A 13,982-nucleotide genomic window follows, 5' to 3' on the forward strand; every position below is an offset into this window, starting at 1 on the left:
GAATTAACATAGTGAAAATGTCTATACTTCCTAAAGCAATATACAGATTCAATGCAATCCTTATCAAAGTTACAATGACATTTTTCACAGAAATAGAACAAAGAATCCTAAATTTTAAATGGAACAACAAAAGACTCTGAATAACCAAAAGAATCCTGAGAACAAAGAAGCTGGAGGTATCATTCCCCCTGATTTCAAAACATACTACAAAGCTATAGTTATCAAAGCAGCATGGTACTGACAAGAAAACAGACACACAGATCAATGGAACAGAAGCGACAGCCCAGAAATAAACCCACACATCTATGGACAACTCACTTTCGACAAGGGAGCCAAGAACATACAATGGAGAAAGGAAAGTCTTTTTCAATAAATGGTGTTGGGGAAACTGGACAGCCAATTGCAAAAGAATGAAAATAGTCCATTATCTTACACCATACACAAAAATTAACTCAAAATGAATTGAAGACTTGAATGTAAGACCCGAAACCATGAAACTTCTCAAAGAAAACATAGGCAGTATGCTCTTTGTTTCAGTCTTAGCAGCATATTTTCAAGTACCATGTCCGACTGGTCAAGTGAAACAATAGAAAAAATTTTAAAATGGGAATACATCAAACTAAAAATCTTCTGCACAGAAAAAGAAACTATCAACAAAACAAAAAGACTGCCTAACAATTGGGACAAAATATTTGCAAACCATGTATCTGATAAGGGGTTAATATCCAAAATATACAAAGAACTCATACATCTCAACAACAAAAAAACTAACAACCCAATTAAAAAATGGGCAAAAGATCTGAACAGACATTTCTCCAAAGAAGATATACAGATGGCCAACAGGCACATGAAAAGATTCTCAACGTGACTAATTATTAGAGAAATGCAAATCAAAACTACAATGAGATATCACCTTACAGCCGTCAGAATGGCTATAATTAAGACAAGACAGAACAAGTGTTGGAGAGGTTGTGGAGAAAAAGGAACCCTCATACACTGCCGGAGGGAATGCAAACTGGTGCAGCCACTATGGAAAACAGTATGGAGATTTCTCAAAAAATTAAGAATAGGGGGCCAGCCTACTGGTGCAGCGGTTAAGTTTGCATGTTCCACTTCGGCAGCCCGGGGTTCACCAGTTCAGATCCCAGATGCGGACCTTTGCATGGCTTGTCAAGCCATGCTGTGGCAGGCGTCCCACATATAAAGTAGTGGAAGATGGGCATGGATGTTAGCTCAGGACCAGTCTTCCTCAGCAAGAAAAAAAAGAGGAGGATTGGTGGCAGATGTTAGCTCAGGGCTAATCTTCCTCAAGAAAAAGAAATTAAGAATAGAACTACCATATGATTCAGCTATTTCACTTCTGGGTATTTATCCAAAGAACATGGAAACACGAATGCATAAAGATACATGCACTCCTGTCTTCACTGCAGCATTATTCACATTAGCCAAGACTTGAAAGCAACCTAGGTGTCCACGAAGGGACGAATGGATAAAGATGTGGTATATATACACAATGGAACACTACTTAGCAATAGAAAATGACAAAATCTTGCCATTTGTGACCACGTGGATGGACCTTGAGGGTATTATGCTAAGCGAAATAAGTCAGAGGGAGAAAGTCAAGTACCGTATGATCTCACTCATAAATAGAGATAAAAACAATAACAAACACGCACTTAGAAACAGAGATTGGATGTGGGGATGTGGGAGGGGATCCCCCCAGAGGGGAAGCGGGGAGGGAGGAGGGCGAAAGGCGTGGTTAGGCACATGTGTGTGGGGATGTATTGTATCTAGTCTTTGGGTGGTGAACATGATGTAATCTACACAGAAATTGAAATATAATGATGTACACTTGAAATTTATATAATGTTATAAACCAATGTTACTGCAATAAAAAAAAAAGATCCTTAACTTAATCCCATCAGCAAAGTCCCTTTTGCATATCAGGTAACAGCTTCACAGTTTCCAGGCGTTAGGATGTGGAAATATTTGGGGTATCATTATTCACCCTACCAAAGGGAACATTTCAAATTATAACATGATTCAGACATTTTCTGTGTCTTCACATAGTTTATGGATTAGAGATTTGAAAGAAATGTGAAATAACTCAGTGTTACGTTTACCCAATGGTCATCTTCCAAAGGCTGTATGTGGACGGCAGGAGGTGACTGGCGGAGGGGGCACGCATGTTCCAAAAGTTCGGCAACGGGACATTTGGAATTGGCCTCTTACCTGAGTAACTCCACTGCCAATTAGGACCAGGCTCTGTCTTGTGCTTTCATTTGAAGCCTCATTTCATGACAATTCATTTCAGTGCTTCTGCTGCTTTTCCAATACAATTTGCTCTTGAGCCCAATTGGTGCTCTCAGCCTGGTTGGAGATTGAAGGTTAGCTTCCTTCAACTCTGGCCTTGATCAAGGAAATAGGAAGTGGACATTTGGAAAATTTATCTGGGAAGGGAGGGAAATTAAAACTGAAGGGAATCCAATTGTTCTTCAGAAATGTCTAAAGAAATTAGAGCAACGGTGACTCAAAATGACATTCTACTTAGCTCACAAGCTCCCACTTGTTTGGCACTCTGTGGGGCAGAAGATAGCCTGAGTGTCTGTGTGCAGGGAATCTGCACAAGCCTCAGAAGCTGAGAGCAAGGACATAGTGGTGAGCAAGACAAGACACTATGCAGGGCCATCACTTCGTGAAGTTTGTGTTCTAGGAAGAAATGTATCTAACAGCTACCAGTGATCATGTACTTACTATATGCTAAGCACTGTGTTAAGCACACTACATGTGTCTTGCCATTTACTTTAACCTTCATAACAACCATGTAAGGTAGCTAATATTACTTCATTTTACAGGTTAGGAACCCAAGGCACAGAGAGGTTAAGTGACTTGCCTGATGTCAAACAAGGCAGAGGTAAAATTTGAACCTAGGTATGTCTGACTCCAAAGCCCATGCTGTTATCCACTATGCTATACTGCTCCACATGGAGCCCTGGTTGGGGAATTCTGTGTTAGAGATGTGGAGGTTTATGGTACCAAATACGTCATCATACCCGCTTACTAAAACTATTCTCCTCAAGGACTTAACTACCACATTAAGGAAAGCACCAGGGACAATTTCACCAGATTTTCACGAATTATCATATTTGGGTAATGGGTGAGATCCAGGCATGTGTATATTTAAAAACAAATTATGTGATCATAAGTTAGCCAGGGCCAAAAATAACATGGCACACATATTATCGTGCAGGGGTAAACCCCCTTCTGGAGAAGAACCATGTCTGACCAGGGTGTTAATTCCGATAACCATCCTACCTGGAATGATCCTCAGTTTTCTCTCCATATGCATTTTTTAAAAGCCCTATCCAGTCATTCCCTACACACCTTACGAATGGAAGAAGCCCTAGGTCGCACATCTTTCAATCAGAAGCTTCCACGTGTCATCTGTTTCCAAGCCTCCAGACTGGTTCAGAGGTATGAAAGACTTCAAGGGCCTGGGATCTGAGATTTTAAAGAAAGAAAAAAAAAAGAAGGTATGTAAGTACCTTACCAAGAAGGTTTAGAAAAGGTTATAATTTGGAAAATTGATCATAGGAGCCAGATAAATTTGTGCAGGGCCTCAGCTTAATGACAGAGGCAGGACATCATCAAGACTTGCTTGTTGGAAGCTGCCCTTATGCCTCAAGCCAGCCCCCCTACCTCCAATACATATTGGCTCAACTCCTGCAGGTTTGGGTCATTCATTCAACAGACCTTTATTAAGGACTAATTATGTGCCCAGCACTATGCTAAACACTGCAGGGGACACAAAGATGTACAAGACACAATCCTGCTCAAGATAGTACATCTATCTTGCTATTCAGACTCCCCAGCAAGTACAGGAACTGCAGAAAAGTACAGAAACAAAAAATGAAAATTGACTCAATGATGAAGTTCACTTAACTCTGGGTCATTTTCCTTTTTGTTTATTATTTCCCTGTCCCCTTCACTCGGCAACTCCTCTCTCCCTGATCTCATTCTTTGAACCGCAGATGGCCTTTCCTCTCCCCTCCTCAAGTTACGGCCCATTTTTTGTTCTTCAATTATCTTCCTGCTGCTTCATGAAGATTTACCCCCAACTCCCTCTGATACCTGAGACTTTCACCTATTCACGGGCATCACACTAGCCCAATCCTAACACAGAGACCACCACCACCAACAACAAAAACAACACGGCCTACAGTTTGAATTATGAGACCATGCCTATCAAAGAACTGGCAACCACTTGGTGGCAGCACACCCAAATTCAAACGGCTGGAACTATTTCTAGGTGAGAAGGAACTGCCTGAATTTACAAAACTAAAGTTAGAAAATGCCAGATATGCAAAGCTAAAGTTAGAAAATGATAACTGTGTCACAGCTATAAAGTATTATCAGTTGTACTCAGAAAGACTGAATTGAGAGTATGTTGCAGCCCCAATAACTGCCAAAAGAAAGAGGGAAAGAGAAAGGAGACAAAATTTATTATGGGAGTAGGGAGTGCATCCTCAGGGCCATAGCCACAAGAAACAGCCCTGAGTCTTAATGTTTTAGCACTAACGGCAAAAAGCGTGTTGTGTCTCCATATTCCCTTAGAGAAAACTAAAGTTAGATTAATTGAATAATCCAGACTATTGGAAACAATGATAAGCCAAATGAAAACGCCTATATAGACATCTTTCTTGCTGGTATAATGGGCCATTAATAATAGGATACTTACAATAATACAAGCAGCAAGTGTATGGCTTTGGGAAATGCACTCATAGGGAGTCAAATCCTCCTCTGAGATTTGTATTAAATGTCAAATGAGTTCCCATTGATGCTGAAGGCAGTGGGCTGGTGTAGATGCCCTCCCAAGGCTCTTGAATTCTACAGAAACATAGAGACTATATTCTAGTTTTTAAGCAGCCAGAACATGGTAATTATTAGCAGCCCAGCACAACAAACTGTCCCTGATATCTTTGGAAATGTGGGGCTCAGAATAGCTTTGCAACTGGCACCTTAGTCAAATGATCTCCACTTGATTAAGGAATGCCCATGCCTTGCATCCTAGATGCCTGAAAAACAAACAGCTTTCCCTGTCTCATTAGAGCTTCTCTATTTCTAGTGGAATAAGTCTATAGTTTTCATTCATAATAAGACATCCCAGCCAAGAAGCTCAATGGTAAAAAGTAGAGAGTATTTTAGCTCAGCTGGCATGCATATGTCCAAAGCCAGTCAAAAAACATATATTGAGTTCCTACTATGTACCCACCCCTGTGCCAGCTGCTAAAGGGTAGACAGAAAAAGCATTAGCATGGTGACTGATCTCAAGTGCTTACAATCTAGTTGGGAGATAAGATTAACATATAATACAATTAGATAAAAGAATGTGTTTTGAGTTGGATTGTTCAGAGGCTAGGTGGTGGCATTAAGAAAAGAGGAAAGTGAGGGGCCAACCTGATGGCATAGTGGTTGCATGGTCCACTTCGGCAGCCCAGGGTTCAGATCCCAGGCACAGACCTAGCACTGCACGTCAAGTCACACTGTGGTGGCATCCCACATAAAATAAAGGAAGATTGGCAGAGATGTTAGCTCAGCAACAATCTTCCTAAAAAAAACAAAAAAAAGGAAAGTGAATGTGAACTGGAGTTGTTGTCAAGAACTGTGAAGGGTCTGATATTTTATTCTACTTAGAAGCTAGCAAGTTAGCCTGCCACAATCTCATGGATACTGGTAGAAAACTTGAGATTCCTGGATTAGAAATCAAGGACAATGTATTGCTCATAGCAATAGCAGCAGCCAGAGTATCAGCACTTTTACTTTGGTTCTAGAGTCCCAGTTTCTACAGGACAATGTGAAGAGGGTCAAATGACACCTGTACATGAAGTAGGTTGTATCACAGGAGAGGAACCCTGAGGTTACCGAACTCAAGCTTATAGAATCTTTTATAATGGGCAATAAGCATGCCTGCCCTTTGCACCTGAGGGAGATACTATCTCTGTATTGCAAGGCTTTTCCCTATATAAACATCCTCAAAAACATACTCTGGAACAATGGGCGATCAGTGTCTCACTTGCAAGACATTTAGATCCACAAGAGACTCGGCAGTTAGGCAAGAGTTGGTGGAGTCATGGCTTATGGTAGGGAGTGCAGATCACAGCACAAATTGCTCATGTGAATCCATGTCCATTACAAAGCACATGTCCTAAAAATGACTAATAAAATCCTAAATGGTTCAGAGCTGCAAAGGCCTTTGTCCAACATACTCATTTTGCAGACATGGAGACCGAGTCCCAGAGAAGTCAAGTGGTCCAAATATCATCGTGATGCTCAACTAGCATGTTTCTTAGACCTGATTAGACATGTATATTCTGTCCCCACTGAACAATGTCCTACTTTTATAGTAGGATGTTAGTCGAGCACCTCATTAGAAATAAAATTACTACCTGCACCAGGTTTATATTAATGTATTGACATCTACCGCACTTGTTAAATGAACCGTAAATCCCATACACTGAAGTCATTTTCCACCAAATCAAGACAGGCTTCAGTCAAAGAATTAGCATTGTGATATAGTTAATGCCTGGCATTTGCAGGGAGTCTCTGACTAGATCATTTCAGATAAAGAGAAAAAAGTGTGGAGTCACGAAATGGTGCTGACTAAATAAATCATGCTGCAAGCATCCTAATCCAGAGCTGGAAGTTTAAGGGCAATAATCAACTTGAATTGACTAGCTGGTGAAGCCATCTAAGGATTCATGGTTCTTTGTTTGCTAATGTGCCTGTACTTCACTACTTTCTCCTAGGTTCACAAGTGCCTTAAATAATACTACTTGCTTCGTCTAAGAATACCTTTGGTCTTTCTCAATTTGCATAGCAGCAGAACTATAGGAAAGGGTGAGGAGGGAATATAAGAACCATGCAGAACACTAAAACAGAACCCCAAGTATAAAAAGACCTTCTTGTATCTGTGGAGAATCTGAATAAGAATAATAATCCCAGAGCAAGAAACTTAATTGGACTTAAATATATTTTCTGGTTGGGTTTCATTAAACCTGGACCAGAAAGCCAGGAGCAAGAGTTGAACAAACGAAAAACCTACTTGTGAGTTTCTTATTTTTCATGCAAATCATGCCCCAGTGTGAGAAAATATAGCTCTTTTTAAAACTAGGAATATACTGGCATATAAAAGCCAAATACGGAATGAAGTTGAGTGTGTCCCTCAGCCCCGACCATCATCCCCCACCTCTAGGCTTTCAATGTCCCAAGGATGACTTAAAAACCATTGCTGCTTGTTACTGGCTTCAGAAGAATTAGCTTGTTCTTGCTCCATAAATTACTTTAACAGAAGACTAGTGTTGAGATCAAGGGAGGTGATAATCTCGTTGCACCTGGCAGCCCACATCTGAAGTATCTGTATCCAGTTGTGGACACGATATGTAATAAGAAACCTTGCAAAATTATAGTGTGTCCCAAAAAAAGCAGCCAAAATGATTAGGGGACTTGAAATCTTAGTCTTTGAGGACTAGTTGAGAAACCTAAAGATGTTTAGCCAAAAGAATATTTAGTGGGAAATCATTAGTGGTGTCTTCAAACTTTGGTAGGGTTCTTATTTTTAAAAATTACTTAGTCTGGATGGCTCAAGAGAACAAAAATGGGGTATTGGTATGGTTGAAAAAGAAAACAGATACAACTCAGTAAAAGAAATAACTTTCAAATAATTGCAGCTGTCTAAGAATGAAACGGGAACCAAGTAGGGCAGGATCAATCTTCTGAACAGAAAATTCCATTAGCAGTGTTACTCCCTCCCATAGGGCTTAGTACACTCATAGGGTCTGGGTGTCAGGACTTTAAAGTGGCATGCTTCCATTATACACCAGGACCCTCAACCTTCTGGCTGCAAAGCCTCTGGCTTTTTGAACCCATTAGATTAAGAACAATCCATCTTTCAGCAGAAGAGTTGGGATCCTGCAAATAAAACCTTTAGTTTTTTTCTTAGAAACTTCATATCACAGGACCATATAACGTTGGAGGAGAGGGAACTCTAAAATCATCTAAGCTTCCAATTAAGTCCATATCGCAGACCCTGTGAACCAAGGATGCCCAAGAAGGTTACAGAAGAAACACCTGTGGACAACTTGAGATGTTACATCGACCAACATTATTCTTGCCTTTAATTCTAAACACTCTTAAGTCCCTTTAAAAATAAAATTTCAACTTTCTTTGTGCCAGGCTGACAGTGCCAATGGTTTTACTCTTTGCTTCTTCTAGCATCTTCCATCACTGTAGAGCCAAGCTGGGTTGTGGCCCAATTCACAGCATCGACTATACTCTACAAGCAAGAGCCCCTGACACATGTAGTATGAATAATGCTCCCTGTAGCTCCTGCTGGGCTGTAGACTCTTCTGAATATCTTCCATATCCTTCATCCAGCTCTTTGGCCCATGCACTGTACTACATGCCTCCCTTCCACTACAAAGAGATCCACTGCAGGTGGAGTAACTCTAAACTCACCACAAAGACCCAAGGAGGTACATCTTTTCTCCGTATTACTACATTTCCACCCCACTTAAGTATGCTGAGGCATGCCTTATTGGCTCAAGACCCACTGCACAGAGAACAGGAGAAATTAGGCTATGTCTATTGCCTATCCTACCTCTCTTAGTTTTTCTCACAGTGCAGACCTAGAAGGCAAGAACTTGACCCCTTATACTTTGTGTCTGTATAAGTCTGGCTGTTGATACGTTGAAGGAGGAGATTTAGTGAATTTAGAAAAATCCTCTCTCAACAATGTCTAGCTTTCAAGCTGTATTCCTGGTATAGAATTCTATTTTGAATGTCAAAAGCCGAAGGTTAATGTTTCTTTCATATTTTCTTCTCAATCTTGTTTCCTTAGCAGTAGATGGATATCTTAAGCTAAGAAAAAAAAACATGTAACCCAAAATGCAAATTAAAAAACACATTTCTATTTTTTCAAACTATTTCCTCTGTTACATGTATTATCATTTATTCAGCATATTCATGGTATATGCTATAACACTGTATAAATCAGGATTCTTTCAAAAGCATATGAGAGAAACCCAATTCAAACTGTTTAAGAAAAAAAAAGGAACTTATAAATTGGGAAGTTCAAGGAGTAACCTTCTCCAGGCACAGGCAGATTGGAGAGCTCACACACTCTACCCTCTCAACTCCCTTCTGTGTGTTGGGTGTAGAGGAGGAAGACAATTCCTCTACTCTCTGGGTCCTTCTGGCTGGCCTAAGAATTAAATCGACATGAGACTGAATAACAGGAGAAAATCAAACACAGCTTTATAGCACGTATACGTGGGAGAAACCCACAAAAACTGAGTAACTCGCCAGAAGGGCTGAGGTCGCCACCTTAAATACCATCTTTAGCTAAAGACAAAGGAGTGTGTTTGGGATAGGGGGAGTCAGTTATGCGAGATTACCAGAAAAAGCACAGTAAACAAGAGTAAGGGTATTATGCAGATTTAAGTCCTTGCCTTCTGCATTGACAAGAGTTTCTAGAGATAAGGTCATCTCCCCTTCTTCCTGGTACAGAGAGGGACATACCTTTACAGATGGAGATTTACCTTACAAATGTAAATGTCTCTTACAAATGGTTACTTCTACTTGGTTTTCACAGCTCACCCCCTTTCTGCAATTTCTTAAAAGTTACCAGCCCAAAATAATCCTCATTCCAAAGAGATACATCTTGAGGTGGCAAATTCTGCTCCCCTACATGGGTTAATCCTGTAGACAGACTCTTTCCATATGCAAAGGAAGATGACTGCCCACAGCCCCAGTTTTATATGCTCCCAGTTTAGAAATCCAACCAGAAAAAAGTTTATATCCACCCCAGCACCCAAAAGTCAACCCAGAAAAGGCATATGATTGACCCTGCTTAGATCTGTTACCTACCTCTAGACGATTGTTGCCAAAGGATAGGATATTACAAGAGGCCCATTCTAGATTACACCATTATCACTATAGCCAGGGTTGGGGGTCATCACAATTAACAACCCTACAGGATCACATGGAATGATGGAAGGGACAGTCTCTCAAAGGACATAGAAGGTTGGACAACAAAACATCAGATGTCAACCCCACAAACATCACCTCAATCCTTAAAATTCTTCAACTTATTCTCATTTAATTGAAATAAGCTAAATATCTTTCCCAAAGTCACAGAGCTGTTTAATAGAGCTGGAATTCAAAGCCAGTCTTGACTGATTCCCAATGCCCTTGCTCTTTCCCCTGCATCTTCTATTTTTAATGTCACCTCACCCTCTTTGAGTGGTATCCAGTGCCCTCTGCTTCCATCCTTTAACCCCAGTCAAAACCTTCTCTGAGAAAAGGAGTTGACAAACTCATTGGCACTCAGCTGTCTGACACTGAGTGACCGAGATTCAGGTATTCCTCCAGGGAAAATTATAATTTAGCATGTATCAACTTTAGGAAGCAGAATGGCTTCATAATTAAGGGAATTCATTTATGGCTCAGACCTGAATTTTGGTCTTGCCTCCAATACTTGCTAGGTGTGTGATCTTGGGAAAGTTATCACTTTGAGCTTCAGGTTAACTCATTGGTAAAAATAGAAATAATACTACACACCAAACAGCCATGTTGTAAGGACTGACTGAGTTAGTTCTGTTAAAATTCCCAGCCCAGAACTTGCCACATGGTTCATGTTAAACAAATATTTATTTCCCCCATTGCAAAGGGGTAATTCAAGTTTTGTTTTTAACCCATAGATGAGGGGATTTTGGAGAAGGCCAGAGGCCCTTTCTTTCTGTTCCTCTGAAATCTTATCATAGAAATACCTTGTATGTACGGCCATGCATCACTTAACAATGGGAATATGTTCTGAGAAATGCATCAGGCAATTTCATCATTGTGAAAACATCAGAGTGAACTTACCCAAACCTAGATGGTATAGCCTACCACACACCTAGGCTATATGGTACTAATCTTATGGGGCCACCATCATATATGCAGTCTGTCATCAACCGAAACATCGTTATGCAGCACATGACTGTACATAGCTTTAGCATCTTAATTTTTTTTCACACATCTTGGCTCTTTTGATCATTTTAACAACCCATAATAGGGCAAACTTTGTTAAGCCCTATTTCACTGATTAGGAAATGCAGGTCTGGAAAAGTTGAGTCACTGCCAGAACTGAGGCTTTTGCCTTCTAATCCAAAACTATCTTCTGGTGGATAAGATCATATCTCTTGGTAGTCATAGTAGGGGAGAGAGCAGTTTCTTCTATTTCTCCCATGGAATTTTTTCCCCTCCTCCTCTTTTCCCCATCACTAGATTGTTCAGTCTGGGCTGTTTGTCATGGGTTTGTTAGGGGTGCGTGAAAAACTTCCTTTACATATAAAACTCTCTTCAGTGAAATAAACAAAAGGGCATCTCCTTTCATGGGTGGTAACATAATGTTTTGTTGTTTTAAGTTATATATTTCCCAAAGTTAGAATTATTCAAGTCTTAAATGTCACCCCATGTGAATGTCACCCTATTCCTGCCACAAACCTTTGCTTCTGGTGCTTCTCAGCAGAGATATGGTGCCCTCTTGTGAGTTTCTGCTTCACTGTCTCTGCCACCAGAAATTCTACCTGAGGACCAGATCTATGTCTGATTTATCACTATATCCCCAGCACCTAGCACAGAGCCTGGCCCACAGGGTGACAAGCTAGTCAATATTTATTAAATGAAGTGATCATTATACAAGGAGAGAACTCTTTTATTGATTCAATGACAATTAGAGGATAGTCCCTGCCCTCTAGGAGCTCAATGTCTACTTGGGAAATGTTTTACATCCCCCATTATAAGACCCTGGAGATTCATGGCTTGGTTTTAGTCATCTCTGTATCCTCATCACCTAGCATAATTCTTAGCATACCCAGTGTTTCTTAAACTTGCCCACTTAGCTACCCCTAATGGTAGAGAGGAGTAGATACATATTCCTGAGGGAATATAGAGACCTCAGATTGAAATGGCCTTCACAAGCAGAATTTTCTTTGAAGTCTTGAGTTCTACCTTAAAAATTCATATAAATATTATATACCACAACACAGCAATTTACACTTATAAAAATATTTTAAATTACTTAACACTGAATAAAAACATATTCCAGAAATATGCCCATGCCATGCTAACTCAAATACCCAGCCAAGTAGGTAAGATGCTCTAGATTCAACTTAACACTCGCAGTGGAGAGCTTAATGGCACTCTTCATGAAGGACCTGGTCTTTCCTGAGGCTAATCGGCACAGTTAGGAGTGAGGATGAATTGTGTTTGGATTTTTGTCTAAAATGACTTCCCAGAATGCCCCCAAAATGTCAAGCTTCAATTGATAAGCTTGGCTGCATCCCAGAAGCAAGGGAACATAGCCTTCTTTGGCGGAAGAGGAGCAAGGAGTGTGTAGGAAAGGTTGGCCTGCCTAGGGGCATTTTGCTCTGGCTCAGACTTGGAGAAATCCAGTGGTTCAATCACTGGCACCATCCGAAAATGTCTGCTCTGACAACAGTGGGCCTGAGTGTGTCACAAGACCATATTTGGACCAAGGGTGAGGGGGCTTGGCAGATGGTAAAAGAGCAAAACAACCTAAAAAGAAAGGGACATGGGATGGCATTACTTGAAATCATTGTTCTACAAAAAAAGACTCCAGTTGGGATGAATTAGAGAAAAATAAAAGTTTCAGGAAGCCAGTATCTATGACTCAAAGGCCAGTTTTGTGGTCGTTGTTGTACTATTTTATGGCCCTGATCCCAGTCCTTCCTGAGTTTCCAACCCAAGCTATAATCAGAGCCCTAATCCCAAAAGTCAGGTCATAAAGTGAGTGGTTGGCCACGAAAAGGACAGCTAAACTAATGTGAAAGATGCAGAATCGACCATCAGTTCTCAACTTTAATGTGCATATGAGTTGCTTAGAAATCTTGTCAAAATTCAGATTCTGATTCAGCAGGTCTAGGGTGGGGCCCAAGATTCTGTATTTCTAATAAGTACCCTGGCAATGCCCATGACTGCTGATCTGAAGCCTACATATTGAGCAGCAAGGGCCTAGATCTAGACTTCTTGCCTTTAATGCTCATCTCCTGGGTTTACTTTCAATTTTGATAATCTCTGTGTGGCCCCTCAAGATTTCAGAGGAAAAGTACAATGTGAATTTACAGCAATCAATTTTTACTGCACGCTATCATTATACTTAAGTGCTTTTTATTGAGCACTAAGCACTAGAAATAATCCTGTCTCCCCAGGGCTAAGAGAAATATATCTGGAGCAAAAGAAATCAGGCAATAGGCAACAAAAACAATAACAATTTGAGCAAAAAATTATCTCCAAGTTACTGATGCTCTGTGACCCATGACACTAATACAAATCTAACACAAGTATGGGGAAAAGGGAGTAAAATTTATGTTATCTACTATTTTGTAAGTACTCTATTATGAACATTGACAGAGAGAGCTCAATTAATAAAACCAAGGGAGGGAATTGGAAAGACTCTAAACATGCTGTCTAGCACACAGTAACTGTTCAATAAATAGAAACCTCTCAGTAAACCTGTAAACTGCCAAAGACAGTTTTTGGAAAGACAAGGCTGGTTTTGAAAAGAGCAGAGATACATAAAGGAAACTAGAAAACCTTAGAAATACAGAGGAAGACTGTATCAGTCAGAGTTCTCCAGAAAAACAGAAACAATAACATACATACATATATATATATATATATATATATATATATATATATATATATGTAAAAGAGATTTACTTTAAGGAATTGGCTCACGTGATTGTGAGGGCTGGCAAGTCCAAAATCTGTAGGGCAGTCTGGCAGACTGGAAACTCAGGGCAGGAGTTGATGCTGCAGTCTTGAGGCAGAGTTTCTTCTTCTCCAGGGAACTTCGGTTTTTGCTCTTAAGGCCTTTGACTAATTAGATGAGTCCCACACACATTATTAAGCATAATGTT

General features: G+C 40.2%; 1 long non-coding RNA gene across 1 annotated transcript in view; it reads right to left on the minus strand.

The window, feature by feature from the left end:
* Positions 1–255: 255 nt before the first annotated feature.
* Positions 256–13,982, minus strand: part of LOC123282365 (uncharacterized) — a 63,374-nt gene continuing 49,647 nt past the window's right edge. Inside the window, exons 2-3 of the long non-coding RNA XR_011499734.1 lie at positions 3,385–3,501; positions 256–2,409 (exon numbers count right to left, since the gene is read on the minus strand). This is a non-coding gene — a long non-coding RNA (uncharacterized lncRNA). The remainder of the gene's footprint in view (positions 2,410–3,384; positions 3,502–13,982) is intronic.

The sequence above is a fragment of the Equus asinus genome, chromosome X, assembly GCF_041296235.1.
Source record: "Equus asinus isolate D_3611 breed Donkey chromosome X, EquAss-T2T_v2, whole genome shotgun sequence".
Classification (NCBI taxonomy): domain Eukaryota; kingdom Metazoa; phylum Chordata; class Mammalia; order Perissodactyla; family Equidae; genus Equus; species Equus asinus.